The sequence below is a fragment of the Cryptomeria japonica genome, chromosome 1 (genome assembly GCF_030272615.1).
Source record: "Cryptomeria japonica chromosome 1, Sugi_1.0, whole genome shotgun sequence".
NCBI classification, from domain to species: Eukaryota; Viridiplantae; Streptophyta; class Pinopsida; order Cupressales; family Cupressaceae; genus Cryptomeria; species Cryptomeria japonica.
The window spans coordinates 200,172,764-200,190,068 of NC_081405.1; the positions used below are offsets into that span (position 1 = coordinate 200,172,764).

Sequence of the window (17,305 nt, forward strand, 5' to 3'; positions counted from 1 at the left end):
AGCCAAACTTAAACAATTATATCTAGCCAAAAATATAATTAATTAAAAAATAATTTTAGATTTGTGTTACATGTTGGAGGAAGAAGTTCATTGCATGGTGACTCCAAACACTGGTTGGTTGGTTTGGGAAACAACGTAAGAAGTATGAAGGTACCATGCATAATGTGGGATGCAAGATGATTTCTTTCATTAGTCAAGTTAAAGGTGTGATTTTGAATTTTTTAAAAGTTGTTAGTTAAGTTGAAATATCGATAAAATTATTTAAAAAGTTGATGAATACTCATCAAAATTATAAGCTTAGATTTAGGTGGGTTGTGAAGTTGTGGGTGATGTCAAAAGTGCTAATAAAATCAACTTCATAGTTGAAGATACTTAAGTTTTTAGCTTTTAAAATTTGTGAGTTGGGAAAGATAATCAAAATATCGATGATTAAAATTAGTTGCAACTAATTTTAATAAATGTCCTACTTGTACCACCATTAAAAGTATACGTATATAAAGACATTTAAAGTTGTATGAGTTATTTTCTCAAATGAATTTTCAGGTTTTTTAAAAAAAAGTGTACATGGATGTTTATCAAGCATACATCAATGCAATGAATGATAGAACTTGTGCTCTTTGATGTTAAAAATAATCTTACCTCTAAAAATCATTACGAACTTTGAGGATGATGAGCCTTCAATAGTCATGAATAGTTTCGTGGCTTATATAGCAGTTTGTCAAGGTAGCTCTTTGATATTCAATGTAAGATAGTAAGAATACTTGTGTAATTCATAGGTATATAATTGAGGACATACTAGCAAAGACAATTATCAATGAACCAAAGGATGTGACACTAATGAATGATTTGCATGTGTCATTGAATATGTAGATCTATTATATTTTACTTTTACCTCGTGTTGATTTTAGCTAGACAAATACATTTTTAAATGAGTTATGTCCTCTGATCAAATTCTTGCACACAGAGAGGAAAATGAGATGGACGTCATAAACAGAAGCTAATTCTCAATTTGTAAACATTTCTAAAATGTTTGAACTTATGGAAGTCAGTGGTGGGTACGAATTTGAGATTGCAATTAAAGGTGGAGTCGTATTGACTATATACTAAAAGTGTAATGAAGGGGTTAGAAGAATGCATGAACAATGTTATTTTAGTAGGCTTACTTCTTGTTAATGTGCGGACTATCCGTATAGATGGATCATATCATGATGTGAATTTCAATGTGCTAGCATTTCAACATAAAGCTTGCAGTGATTTTAGGGAAGTAATGAGAAAGATGGACCTAAAGTTGATACATCTTTAAATTTAAGAGACACAAGGAGCATTTTGAATATGCTATTAGTAATGTCAATTCAAGGCATGGTCAAATCATTAAACATGGTGATAAGAAGAGACGACTAAAGGTCGTTAATGCATTGTTGTCACTCACATAGATGTTCCACTTTGTAAGTACTCTGTACAATGTGATCAAAGGCCATGCATCTTATCACATGAAACTTGCTAAGTTTTATGTGGTTCCTTAGCAAATAAAAATAAAATTGAAAACATAACTTAAAAGTTATAATTTCTTAGTTGCCTTTTTGTAAAAGTGACTTACTTATTATAACTAAAAGTTAAGAAATAAATCTTATTTCCAAAAAGAGATGTAAAACATAATCAAAAAAGGTCTATTACTTTTTAAACAATTACATTTCAAAAAGTAGTTAGGAAATGGTCACATGTTAGTGTTGGCATTGCATGAAGATTACATTGATGCAGTATAGTGTTGTCATTGATGTCAATTGTAACCGGTATTGAAGCTGTATTGCAAACCGGTAGTGATGTTGCTAAGCAACCGGTATTGGTAAAGCAGTGAAGGAAACCGGTATTGTTATGAAACAATAGATCAACCGATAACCCTAACCCATTGATATGCAGAGCCCTAACCGATGAAGCTTGGTGAGTCAGTTGTGTTGATCTATGATCAAATCGTGATCGGAGATGGAGATTCCACGTAAGCAGGATGCACGTGAGGAGTTTCAAAGTGATTTTGGCACGTGAAGATAGTCGTTTATCTTGGGAATGAGAAAATGCATAGCATGAAGTGAAGAACACGTGATGAGCTACAAGATCCAATGTGCAATGATCCAGGAGCGATCGAAGTTGTCTTGAACAATGTGTAGTTGATTGCTATGTAATCCAACGGTCATGGTTAAACCGATATGTTTGTAATCTATGAGATTGGTAGATTTTGTGATGTGTTACTGACCTATTGTATTTTTATTAAAGGTCGATGAGTTGTTTGTAATTGTGTTGGCAAATTTGGTTAAGTGTGGTAGTGTGATTGTTGCCAAACCAGGAGTGTCTGCAAAATGTTGTAAAGGCAGATAGGAGCACAAAAGGATCTCACTAAGCAAGATAGTGTTATTCCCAAATCAGCAAAGAACTTCTTGTTCTCTAATCATTACAACAATTAAATCCCTTAACGGGGTAAGTTTTAACAGGCTTCTTGTTTAAATCTTTTAACCAAGTGATCCATTAGCTTGGATTTGAAATCCTCCATTGAGATTACTCTTAACAGGGTATTGTCTTTAACAGGGTATAGTAGTCAATCCCTTAATTGGGTGGTCCCTAACCGGATCTGTTCTTAATAGGACATTATTGTATAAGCTTCTAGCATGGCTTGGCTCCTAACAATGCGAACTTTAGAAGAGTTCAGAATACGTGTGGGTATTCATCCCCACCGTGGTTTTTCCCATTTGGGTTTTCCACATGAAAAATGATTGTGTCAAGTGGTGAATGATTTTGTGGATATGTTTTTGATATGTTAATTGGTAAATCCACTTAGATATGTTTAGATGACCAGAAGTGAGCTACTACTAATGTTAGTGAATTGGTTTAATGTTTTGATTAAATGGTTTATGAGTATCAGATCTGTTACACTGTATCATTGATGTTTTGATCAACCAGTAAAGTTTGACAATGCAATTGAAGTTTTTGTTACAATGTCTAAAGCAATTAGTTTAGCAAGTTGTTTTTGAGTTGGGATTAAGTTTGGTGAAAGTTTAGTTTGTTTTTTATCTACTGATTAGGTGACCTTCCCTACAACAATAGAAGTGAGCATTGGCTCTATTGAGGTAAATTATTCGTTGATCAAATTCAAAACTAAGTCCAACTAGTTTTATAATATCAGGTATAAATTGTGTCAAATCCATTTTAATATACACTCTGGGATGTGCACAAAGACTAGCCCATTATTAGAATCTTTTTTACACCAAAGAACCTTCCCTAACTAAGATGGAATGCTTGCTGAAAAGGGAATAAATATAAATTAGAGCGTGTAGACACGTACAATTGTCCAAGCCTAATTCAATAAATATTATTATTTATTTAACTATTCCCTTTTTTGAACTATTACTTAAATGAAATTTTATTTGATTAATTAAATCACTTATTCTTTTCTAGCCCTTTTTCTATCGTAATTTGAATTTTTATTTAAATTCCCTTCTTCCTATTTAATTTATGTTGCCCCTTTTATCAATTAAATAAGTTTTTTAATTTATTCACTTGATTCATTTAGCTTTTTCTCTCATTTATCCAGTAATGCTCCCTTTATTTTATTATTTCCTCTACCTACCCTTTAATCTTAGTTGTCCACTTTTATCTCACCTCTTAATCTCACCCCTATGCGTTTAGTATGTTCTTTGTATAAGAGACTTTATCCCCTCTTTTCAATATAGCAATCTTGGAGCATACTTATCCCACCTCTTGATCTCAACCCTTTTCTTTTAGTATGTTCTTTGTATACGAGACTTTCTCCCCTCTTTTCAATATAGCAATCCTGGAGCATAATTACATTCTATCATATTGATTTTAGCCTACATCATCACAATCAAGCTACATAATCACAACCACATTCGTCCACCATTGAGCTCGCGTGCAAGCATAAAATTTGAGAGCAAACATATTAAAGCAAGATCAATGGAGATAAGAGTTGCATGAGAATGATATATGAAATGTCTAAGAGGTGGCTAACAACCTGACTCATGCAACCTACAAGGGGTATTGTCTAGTGGTGGCCAAGGCTATGGCGGTCTTGAAAATATGGACAAGGGACACAAATTAAATCAAGGTCTTAGGTTCAATGGATATATTTTTTGCCTGATCCTTTTAGATTTCAATTATTGATATCATACTCTCTGGGTTTGTGTGGGTCACCTTTATAATTGAGTATATTTTGAACTAGGGTTTTGATTGGTGGGATTGGTTGTTTTTTTGCTCTTGTTGATGGTATTTTGGGCGTGGGCATCTGCCTCTTCTTCCACCCTTGATTTTAAGCTATGTTACTTATAAACATTTATGTTGTTGTTGTGGGTGCTACCCCTTAACAACTATCTAATCATCAAAATAAAAAGATCAATGGAGAAAGGAGCACAATGAAGACCAAACCCATGTGAATGTGTAAAAGTATCATTTGAGTTATTTTATGATTTTGAATGTTTGATGGTTCTTCATTGATGTATTGTTAAAATGTATTGGAGATCTAGGGTTTTTGCGGTTGAGTCTTGTTAGGATTTATTGTAATTTTAAGAAGTTCAAATTTGACATATACATTTTGGAACGCCTGATGGAACTAGGATTTCTATAAGGTATATATTTTTACAAGTTTTTTTCACCTTATATAGTTGTTTTGTAAAAAAATTTGCAAACTATCATTTTGTAGCTAGGGTTAGAGACACACTTAAGGTTTTCGAAAGATTTGATCATCTCACAAATGGATGCAATTTTTTTCGCAAAAAATTGCCTACAGGTTGTAGATGGTATAAAGAGTTCTCAATCAGAAAGTTGGAAAATTTGGATTAGTTTTGAATTATTAATAAAAAAAATTATGATTTTTCATTTTAAAAAAATAATTTTGGGAGAAAATCGATGAACTTTACAACGTTTCTTATGTTCATGGAAATATCTTAGAATTATAGAGGGGGTCTATTCTTTGTGATTTTAATTTTGATGAAAACTAGTTTGCCAAAAATTAGATCTTTGAAAGTTAAGGTTTTGCAATATAATTTGATCATATCTCACAAACTGTTGTGAATTTGTGCACACAAAATTGTCTACAAGTTTGAAATTGTATATGGAGCTTTGCATCCGAAATTCCAATTTTTTTATTAGGTTTGAATTTTTTATTTTTTTATGATTCTTCATAAAAAAAATAATTTTGGGAGCAAATCAATGAATTTTTTCGATTTTCTTATATTTCTAAAAGTTCTCAAACTTCTAGAGGTGATTTGTTCTTTGTTCTTTTAATTTTGATGAACAATAATTCATGAAGAAATAGATATTTAAAAATTAGGGTTTTTGTTTAATTTGCTTTCTAGGGCTTAACAAGACAACTTAACAAGACATCCTCATTGCTAAAATCAAAGGGATGAATAACATTATTGTCGAGGGTGGCTCAATGAATGTCATCAATCTATTAATTAATAAGTTTAAATATATTTGGCAAATAAAGGATTCGATTGATGATGCATGCTCTAATATCACGACCTTTCAAACTCACATGGTTCTACATGTGTTTAAAGAAGAAAACAAGTTAGCGAATCTCCTTTCTAACTTACAACTCAATTAATGATTGCATTATTTGAGAGATATAACGCAAATGGTATAACATCCCCCGCTTGATATGTCTTATAGATGGACTGCAAAATTTGCTTGAAATTGATAGGCCTGAAATGTTAAAAGACTGAACATGCAAATCCTACCTAACTTCTAGTTTGTACTAGTCTGGAGCTGAGAATCACATACCACTAACACTGTTTGATACTTGCACCAACGAAAATATATACTTGCTAAAAGATACTAAATTAATAACATTGAACTACCAATATTTGTAATGTTGAATGGCTTGTGAAGAAAAGATGTTGCCTAGCCAAGGGTATGTTGCCTAGCCAAGGGTTATGTTCCTGGGATCATAAAACCTAGTTATAAATGCAGTAGTTATCAATAGATATAAAAAAAATAAACCCAAAGGATTATTCAATATAATACATTCTAGCTTTCCCTATATGTTATATATTTTAGCAAGGCTCGATCACATATAAAATCTAAATTTCATTGAAGATTTAATGAAAAAGCAAACGATCTCCCACCCAAAAACACATAGCATGCCCAACACCTAAGTAAGATGAATCATCATTATTAAGGCATTCTCGCTAACAATGCAACCAAGTAGACAAATCTGGATAAGAAATGCCAAAATTTTGGACAAAAGAGAAGACTGCCAATTCCTCTAAGTTGGAAAAGAAAGTTTGCATTCATGAGCATGCTTCTCTATAGATAGTTGATCGAGTACAGTTTAGGATTTCCAAGTTTTGGGGTCTTTCTTATTTCAATATTCTTCTTTTGTTTTATAAGCACTCAATTTTTCATGACACAATTGTAAGCTCAGCAAACCAACTACATCTCAGCTATCGCAAATACAGCCTAGAATCTTATGATAGTAGTACATGACCTATGAAGCCCAAGCTTTTCACACCCTGGTTGAAAGCATAAACCCAAGAGAAAGTGGAGACAAAGCCATATTAATTAGAATATAAATTTCAATCAAAAGATTCCCTTAAAGGTGTTGGTCTAGCCTACAAAATCAAAATATAATTTCTCAAATGCAATAAAATCCTTTCATACACAATCTTGGAGATGGTTGACTCGGGTTAAATTGATGATCAGTCAGCAGCCCCTCCAAGCACGCCAACCATCCACCATGACACCATATTAATACAATGCACAGAACTGCATTTAGCATATTAATAATATCTTACTGCCAGAGAACACAATAAAAGGAAATGGGAGATTTGTAATCTTCTGGTTTGTTTGCAAATCTTGGACTGAGATGGCCCTATAAGAGCTTTGCTATTCTTAGAGGTGGAATGGTAAACGAGTTTTACCAGAACATAAATAAGTCATAGAAGATAAGGGAATAGGACAATTGGCATTCTTCTCATATATATATATATATATATATATATATATATATATATATGAGAAGATTTATGCATGTCAAAATTTTGTGACTCTTATTAATCAAAATGCTTCACATCATTTCTAGGTCAAGAAAACCAATAACGACAATGAATTTTGAACCATTTTATCACAAAATGACTTCATGGAAAGGAGTGGTTACCTTGTCAACTTCCCATACTTTGACAGTCTTATAAAAGGATGTTGAAGCCAGACAATTTGGATTCGGGCTGAACCTAACATCAGTAATAAAATGAGTGTGCTCTGAAAATGTGCTTTTAAGCTTCATGGTCTCCACATTCCATAAAACAGCCCGCAAGTGGTTAAGCACATATATTATTCATGGAGACTTGTAACATATGTGATAATGATACAGAAGGTGTATCGTAGACAATTGTTACAACAACTAGTAAGTACTATGAGCCAAATTCAACTAAGCATTCCTGAAAACTGGCAAATGGAGTTGGTGCTGCTGGCCCTACAATTCTATGGGGTTGGACAGAATAAAACCATGGAATCACATACCCTTCCATTCTCGAAACACATCATGAGAAAGTACTACCTAAACATGTCATCTGATTAAAAGTTTGATATTGCTCATCATAAAGTTGGCTCCAGGATGTAAATTTGAACAATCAACATTAAATTTCCCAAAATTTGCAACAGGCCTCATTCCTTGAGTTTACCTTTCAAGTCATGTGGGTGACCAGGACTGGCACACAATTTGAACCCTTAAGCCAAGAATTAATTCAGGGAGTTTTGTGCAATCTTCTATCATCTAACACTTTAGAGACCAGCACACAACTTGGACCCAGTAATAGATGTATCTGTAGCCTGTCTTCAGCCTAAAATGACCAATTTTCTTTTGCAAGCAATTTAGTTTTATTTAATAAATTTATAAAATTAATTCATTATTATTAATTCCAATACACTCACCTGGCATGTCTTAATTTTATGACAAAAAAATAATAATTTGACAAACCTAATAAAACATACTTCTACAATAAACTAATAACCATTTTATATATTTAAAATCTTAAATATTTAATACAATATAATTATCAATTCCAAACTCTTCATCTATCTATTAACTTATTAAATTAAATTGTCCTAATTTCTCTGTAGTTTATGGGTGTCATATGTCCACGTCTCATTCAAATTTGTTTTTGGGTATTTGACATTAAGCTTGGAATAATCAATTATTGTTGTTTTTTATATGATGCCTCAGATATTTGAATTCTATTGAAATTCATAGTAACTAGCCAGAATACTTTGTTATTTTTACCATTAGTTACATAGACAAACTTTAAAGGCCCTTCAGCTCCAGTGCAGCTTTGTTTCAAATATTAACTGGTGGCTGTTGTTAAAAATTATAATGGTATGCCCTTCTCTAGAAACATGATTTGAAGGCCTAGATTTCTTTGATTTTATTGATGTAGAATTTATGATTTACTCCATGAAAACTAATAGACCATATAGGAAAGTGAACGAGGTAAAGCACACCAGCTAGAGGAATATGTGGACTGGAGAAACAAACATGTGAATAAATCCAAATATGGCAGAATCCGTGTTGCATCTTTTGTTCTCTGTAAGCATTTGAAAAAACGTTGAATTTGGTTGTGTGATTTTTTAGTATCAATATATCGGATCAAGATGTTCAGAAAGTTTAAGAAAATGTAAAATTATAAGTATCGATCTTCTTGATTTGTTTTAATAATATTTGCAGTCATAGAGCTCTTAGTAAGTCCACTTCTCTTCAAGCTTCCTCTTGAATTCTACAACTTATTTTCATTCTTAGTCTACATACATGAAATATTCAGACTTGTTTAGATTCTGATTTTATGTTCATGAAACATGCAGGGTTGTGTGTTATTAACAGTCCAAGCACATTTTCCTTCACTAAAGCCTCAGGCATGTGACATGGGAAATCCATCCAAAGTTGGGATAAAATTTCTTCAACTGGTTTTTATTCAGCATGTGTTTGAAATTCATGGTAACTAGCCAAAATACTTTGTTATTTTTACTACCATTTGACTGAGAAAAGTGTTAATTGTTTTTGTTTTTTTATCAGCGTTAAAAATTATAATGGTATGCCCACTCTGTTCCTTCTCTAGAAACATGATTTGAAGGCCTAGATTTCTTTGATTTTATTGATGTAGAATTTATGATTTACTCCATGAAAACTAACGGATCATACAAGAACAAACATGGCAAAATCCTTGTTGGAGCTTTTGTTCTCTGTAAGCATTTTGAAAAACGTTGAATTTGTGATCTATAATTTAGGTGTTTCTGAATTTGGTTGTGTGATTTTTTAGTATCAATATATCAGATCAGGATGTTAAGGAAGTTTAAGAAAATGTAACATTACAAGTATCGATCTTCTTCATTTTTTCAATAATATTTGCAATCGTAGAGCTCTTAGTACAAGCACATTTTCCTTCACTAAAGCTAGGATTTGCAAGCAGGTGCAAGGTGGACAAGCTATAATTCTCTACACTGGTCTGTATCTCGTGGCTCTTGGTGTTGGAGGCATTAAGCGCTCTTTGCCTGTTCATGGGGTAGAACAATTCGATGAGAATGATGGAAAAGAGAGAAAGCTGAGATCAAATTTCTTCAACTGGTTTTTGTTCAGCACGTGTGTGGGTACAAGACAATAAGGGTTGGTTATGGGGATTTGTCATCTCTATCATTAGCATTGCACTTGGATAAGCTTTCTTTATATGCAAAATTAACTCGTTGTCTCAGATCAAATAACAGTTAGTTTGCATGACATTTCATAATGGACAATATTGGATTTATGCTTTAACGCCTTGCAGTTATTTGTCAATGGCTACAAATTTAGTCATCAGGTTTTAATTATTAGCCACTTTTATGAATGTTCATACTCCATAATTTTTGTTCTTCAAAACTTTCTTTCTGATCTTTGTGGATTGAGGAAGCAAACGAAGAGATAACAGCAATAGGTCTAATTGCTATTGGCAGTACAAATTGGACCTTCCTCGGGTCCAACTGCTAGTAATAATAATCAGCGGAACTATTCCAGATTCATATTAAAAAGTCCCATGGTAGAACGCTGAAATTTTAAAGGAGCAAATAGATAAACAGCATTCTTGTCCATATAACAGAAAAACCAAAGAGTAATGTCATTACAAAGAAGAAACTTTTAAAGCCGACTACTAAAGATCATGGACGGACCAACCCAAACCATTATTTAGATAGGGGCGGTGGGCCCTATCAATAGTTGAACACAGACCGCAAACTGGCCAGGGTCGGTAAGCCTGCCAAAGATCGGCGAGCATAACCCAACACTTTATAATGAATATGATGCCACCCAGAAAACATGTCCAGAGTAGTAACAAAAGTAAGATGATCACGTATCTGATTAACAGTAATAACTTTTAAAGCTGCCAACATAACCATAGGTTACTCACTAAAGTCGATTACATGCAACAAATTTCCCCATGTAAACTTGAAAGGCCGAAAATTTTCTAGCCGTCAAAAGCACAGGTTGTGGAAAACGCACAATAAGCACGTGTATAGACACATTATAAAGTCATTTATTGTATTTCACGAAAGACACTAATTTCAGTGGTAGGCTACATGAATAGTAACAGTTAGACAGAACACCATACAGTCATGATAACATAGTAGGGTTTAGATTGCTCAAGTAAATTGAATATAATATTTGTTTTGAAGGATTTAGGCACAAAATTAGCTATAGATTTCCAATCACCCTAGATTTTTTTGGGTTTTAATAGAAAACATGTTTAGAAATTCTAATCTGTTTGTCTCGCATAGATTGAAATTAAATCCACCACATGATGGAAATAAATGTGTGTTTATGAACCAAGGAAAATAACCAACCTGTCCCCAGTAATTGTGTGACCAATGGAAATCCAGCTAGGGCTGTATGCTTTCTTTATCAGGGAGTACTCTTGAACAAAAGTGTGGGTTCGAAAATTGAACTGCACTGCCTATTGAAGCCGCTGAAAGGATGCATTGTGCGCTATGAACCAAGAAAAAGAAAACAGATTAACAAATTTTAGTTTTGTCTATGGTACAATGAAATTAAATCCCCCACATGATGGAATTCCAAGAAAAAGAAAACAGATTAACAAATTTTAGTTTTGTCTATGGTACAACGAAATTAAATCCCCCACATGATGGAATAGATGGGTGATATGAACCAAGAAAAGGAACCTGTCCCCAGTATTTTTGTGGTCTACAGAAATCCGGCAAGGGCTGTATGATTTTTTTATCACCGAATACTCTTGAGCAAAAGTGTGAATTCAAAAAAAATGAATGCATCAAAGGCCTCCAAGTCTAGCTCCAGCACATAGTTATCCTTGACCCTACAAGCGCCAACCATTCAGATGTAAGATTGGTCGTTGCGACGTATATACCAGCATACGATAAAGCGTCAAAGAAAAACTCCCTATATCTTTTAGCTCTTGCAGGAATACTGTGCATGTATACCTAAATCTATCTATAAATACAGTTTTACTGTGGAAGACTCACCTCAAAAATCTTGCTGCATTCTTATTTTCTATTTTGCAACAAAGAAGAGAAATATCAAGGGCATCATAAACAGAGAACCTCTTCACAGTAAAACATTACAATATCTCTTTTAAAGACGAGACATTTGAACTCAAACGGTTTACATGCCTTATTATACGCCATTATAAGCATTTAGCTTTATTACCTTCTATTCACAGAGTATGACTCGAATTCCAAATATTCGTACATGGAAAACAGTCAACAAGTTCATGACTTCGTACCTGGCAAGCGCAACCCATGTGAAAGAGTGACGGCTCTCTGCAGCTTATATTAAATTCCTTCATGCTTAAGTACTATTGACGTCAATTTTCAAATGTACTTTTAAGACAGACAGTCATGTGCCTTCACTTCCGAACAATAAAAAGTTAAAAGTATCCTGCAAACAAGTACGTTTTTTATTTAAATTTGATGTGATCACAGTCGCTCATTAAATATCCTGCAAACAGTACACTAGGAACATCATAACTCTAGAGATCGATACCAATCACATGAATATCTCGTGTGGCTGTTCGCTGGTTGTAGTCACTGCATATGGTAATGCTTATTATTCTTTGTTTCTGGATTTCAATTGCGTAAATTTTGCAAATGAAATCCAAAAACAAAGACAACAATGAAATTTTCTGTATTATTTCAATTAAAAATAACAAAGGGATCACATGTTATGGACTCATCGTTCAGATGTCTTGTATGAAGCATTCGTTTAAGGAGACACATGTTAGGTCGTGCGTTTAGTATGATGCATAGCTTGCCTTCGTCTTGCTTGGCTTGATATGTTACAATTTATATAGATGGTCGTGTGCATAAACACCCTTATCTTTTACGCACGATTTCACGATTTCACCAGAGGTCACATGCTAAGTTGTCAATTTACAGAAGTCAGACTGATCAAATTGAAGTAACCCATACAAATCCCCATTGAATGCGGAAATGAGACGTGCTACAGCTGTATTTGAACAGGACAGGAAGAAAAGTTATTGAAAGCACTTAATGGGAGTCGCTCGCTCATTAAATATCCTGCAAACTGTACAAATTTCAAGTTGTGCCTGAGATAATTTTATGTAGTGTGATTTGAAATGTTGATGATAAAAATTGGCATATACAATTAAATCTGGAAACAATTATTGAACATTAGCATGGATTTTGGAAACCTGATAACACTTATAGTTTAAACTAATTAAATGAATATGTTTTCATTATTGTTTGAATATAAAATATATATCGATAAATATTTTTAAAAGTATTTTATAATTATTTATCATCTCATAAAAAATATAAATAATATAGTCAAAATTTAATTCTTGTAATTTATTTCTTATAAAACTTGTAATTAAAATATTATGTCTTTATCTACACATTTAATAGTTTGTCCTTGCACAATCTTATAATTCTTTTGTCCAAAGATATACAATATTATTGATATGTTTTTTATATTAATAGCAACAAAACAAGGGTGTTGTCCCAAAATTCAACAGTTCAGAAGGCGTAAAGTCAATCAAATAATCAGTAGAAACACATAATTGCAAACTACGAAGATTAAAAAAAAATCATAAAAGCACCTACAACAAACAAAAAGAGACTAGTTATAATAGTACTTCCATAACATACTAACATAGCTAATAACAGTCTTAATAGTTTTAACCAAACAACTTATGGAAACCATAATAACAGTAAAGTCTTTAGAGTCTAGCCAAGCCTAGCTTAAAGCAGTAAGAGAAAAAGCATAAGGGACCACGTCCCTAGCAAGCATTTCCAATCTTGCACCCTACCTATTGCAACACATTTGACCAATCTTCGGTGAGGAACTTGAATAGTTCCCATCCACTTTATCATCTTAGCCAGGCATCTCTTGTTGTAGAAGGCACGGGGTGGTGGCCAATCTATGCATCACCCTTCGGCTAAACCTACAGATGCTAGCCATTTTGCTTTCCAGCTTGGCCAACCTCCCATTAGTTTTTTTCAACTTCGCTTCCAATTCAGTACATTTCAAATAAATCCCCAACTGATTATTTTTACAAGTCCCTCATGAATTCCTTGCAGTCTCATCCACCTCGTCCAACATCATATCCTCGGTAAGGTCAATGGATCCATCTTTACTAGATTCAGACACATGGGTCGAGCTATTAGCAGTCTCTGAGTTCTCCCCTCATTTTCCACTTTCTCCTTCGACAGTGCACCTTTTTGCTCTTGTTGTCTATCTCCTCGCTCTCGTGCTTTTCGTCCTCTTTAGACCTCAAATCTTCATTCTCTTTTTCTTCCTCTTCATTGGAAGTCGAGAGACAAACCTGTTAGACCTCCTAGGAGTGTCAGTTTCCTCGATTGCTTCATCCTCGGAACCCACTTCATGGATAGTTAGTTTAGCCCTCTTGGCTATGGTTTTCCCTTTCTTGTTTAGCAGGGGAGTCTTGCGCTTTCCTTCCATAGAATCCAACTTCGTGGCTTTATGGGTAGGGGCTTCCGAAGATTTTTGGCGAGACTTGAGCTTTGGTTTCTTAATGCGTTTTTTTCGGCTAAGGCGTGGGGTGTCAAGCAAGCTAAGAGTGGGGGGAGACAAATTGGGGGCTTTCTGAACCACAATTGGTCTCAGCAAGTGGAGGGCCAAATAAAAATGGTAAAGACGAAAAATTAAGCCTTGGTGTAAGTGGATGGGCTTTCTACTCTAGGATTTAGCTCCTTCCACGACCTCCAAAACAAAATTCTCCAAAGAGTGTAAAAGGAAAAATGGAAAGGAAACCAAAGTGTGATTGTTGAAATGATTGAGTAAGGGCATATGATAAAAGTAAAAAACTTTAAATTTACCCTCAAGCATAAAATATTATTGATATGTTAATTACTAACTTGGTCACTTAAATTACAATAGTGCAATTTTTCATGTTAAACGAAGATACAAATAAGATTTGGCAATTAACACTAGCAGTCACACGGTTTTGTCATGCAACATGTAGCCGATAGGCGAGAGTATTTTTTCCCTATGATATGATAAATAAAAATGAAGCCGAAGTGAAAGTAGATGAAGGGGGACATAGTATTTTTAAAATAAATAAAAAATTGAAGGAAAACTTAATTTTATTTTTAATTTGTTTCATTGTGAAAAGTAATGGATTACTCAAGGAAATGAAATTCCACTTTTTTATTCCTGTTTAATTCAATTTAGCAATGAAGATTTTAATGTTATTAGTTTTTTTTCTTGAATCAAGATGAATTTAATTTAATATTAGAAATAAATGGTTTTTTTTAGTGTTAAATTTGATATAGAAAAGTATTGTCGTTTAATATTATAAAAAAGTAAGTTTGAAAATTTGAGCAAACATTAAAAATTTGAAACATTGCTACTAAAGAGTTGAAATTAATAGTTTTTGTGTTTTTTTTTTTAATTATATAAATGACATCCATAAACATTGCATGAGAAAAAGGTTAAATTATTTTTACAACTTGCAACAGTAAATAATAGCGTTGTGAATTTACATAGTATAAGACATTTAGAAATAGTAATATGATAGTAATTTAGAACATGGAATAAATATTTCAATTTAAAATCAATATATAGAGATATGTATAAACTAGATGATTTCCTTTTTGAACTTTATTGGAAAATGGAATTAAAAACTTCTCATTGCCATTTAGAATTCAAAGAGCAGTAAAAAGCAATAGATTTTTTTATTTGTTTAAATTATATGGAAAAACATTTAAGAAGATTGCATTATGTTAATGTACTTACTATTTTCATTTACAATTTTAAAAGATTGTACCATTTCCATAAATCATAAAGTCATTATCACTTTTTCAATAATTTTAAAAAGGACATTCCATGTGTGTTACCTAAAATTTGCATTTGAGCAATCAAACTGTCTATAATTTGGGTGGGAAAAACAATCATAAATTCATTGTAACCTTAAAATAGTTTTAAAAAATGACATACACACATATATCTGCATTTGAATAATTAAACCACCTATATTTTGTGTGGGATTAATTCATTATAACTTTTTAATAAACCCTTTGTTTTTCCACATAAGCATATTTAAATATGTGGGAAAAGTAATCATAAATTCACTATGAGTTTTTAATAACCCCTCTTTGGTCACATAAACATATTTTAGTGACTTTATATTTCTTTTATATATAAAAATAGAAGTGTAAAAGGCACATCTGAATTAACTCTTATTAGCTTCTTATTAATGTTCTTCTACATCTTTTTTCTTGTTGTCTTTCTACCTTTGTTGTAAGATCTTGCATTCCAAAAAAGTGTAAAATTTTCAATGATTTGTAGCTTTAACGGTGAATTTGGTAGAAACCTTAAATTTGCATACATTTAAAAACAGTCAATTAAAAAAAGATATTGTAACTTGTTATGTTATGTAAATATAGATATGGTATTTTAATGTATTTAGGTGGATGGACATGCCAACATGTGGCACACATCCCTTAAGTTAATTATATTAGATCATGTAAATAGCTTATATAATTAATTATATTAAGAGTTGAGTAAACCTTCACTACAATTACCTTTTGCATTATATTATTAGGAGGGGGCCTATATAGGGAGGTTATTAGTATTGTTTCTTTATGGATGTATCCATATATATGCATGCATGTGTGTGTAATGTCTTTTTTAAAATTATTAAAAGTCCTAATGAATTTATTCTTGCTTTTACCACACAAATTATAAAAGGTTTTGTTACTCAAATGTAGGTACACACATTTATATGTGTAAAATTTGTATTTTTGTAAGGTGCAAATGTGAACATTGAAATCTATCTATGTGCAATAAAGGAAATAAAATTTTGTATTTAAAATTTCCATGATTCCTTTTTTTTAAATGTCATATTGAACACAAATTTCTCACATATATATTTTGTATTGTAGAATACAACAAGAGTTTAATCTCTTTTTGTAACACACACACACAAAGAGATGAATGTATGTCTATGTATAAGTAACATCTACATGCATATATTGTTGGCAATTGGCACTCATCCGGTAAGGGTTAATGGCATTATAGATTGTCATTAATGGCAACTCATCTCCAGGTGTTGATATTATTTATTGGGATTCATTGATTTATGACTTTTCTTTGTTTGGGCTAACTAGCATTCACTACAATCAACCAGTATTCACTTTTCTTCACAACCGGTTAAGTCCTAATCCCAGTAACGTGCATTTGGAACCTGGCTATGGATAGGACCCGGCTAAGAGATCTTGTGGCCTCGATTATTTCTTTCATGGAATTTATGGTAACGTGCAAAGGCCAACATGATCATTGGGATTATGTATGAAATACATTGTGATCCAACAGCCGACAAGATTATACTCTTTATTGAAGCCGACATGACGGAAAGATAGAAGGATATTTAAGGAGATCCTTTCAATAATGGATTGAATAAGTTTAGGAATACGATTTTCGTTGTGAATCTTTCAGAGATCGATGATATGCTTTTTGGTCAGCGAAAGGAAACTTTTGTGTGCAGTTTCACGTGCACAGTCTAAACTAGTAGCAGAACAGAGCATCAACAAAACCGGTACATAGTGAGGGTTAACAGAGATTGAACCAGAACTTATCCAGCATGGTTAGATACATATTATGAGTTCATTTTTGTTTGTAATCATCTTGTAATACTGTGTATGTCAATGAGACTTCTATTTGAGCAGTGAGCTCTGGATAGTTGGCCTGATTACATGTGCAAACCCCTTGATGTAATATTTGTATACCTTGATCAAGTATATAGATATTGTGGGTATTAGCCCCACTGTGGTT

At 32.8% G+C, this 17,305-nt stretch overlaps 1 protein-coding gene across 4 annotated transcripts in view; it reads right to left on the reverse strand.

Moving 5' to 3' along the window:
• The window catches only part of LOC131070135 (uncharacterized), a 76,050-nt gene extending 63,942 nt beyond the window's left edge, over positions 1-12,108 (reverse strand). For 2 of the 4 annotated variants that reach the window (XM_059216729.1, XM_059216723.1), the window contains exons 1-3: positions 11,515-12,108; positions 11,197-11,348; positions 10,861-11,002 (exon numbers count right to left, since the gene is read on the reverse strand). The gene's annotated coding sequence lies outside the window, so the exon portion shown is untranslated. Of the gene's footprint in view, positions 1-10,860; positions 11,003-11,183; positions 11,349-11,514 lie in introns of all 4 variants that reach the window. The other 2 variants (XM_059216731.1, XM_059216725.1) reach the window with 2 other exon arrangements.
• Between the last annotated feature and the right edge of the window lie 5,197 nt (positions 12,109-17,305).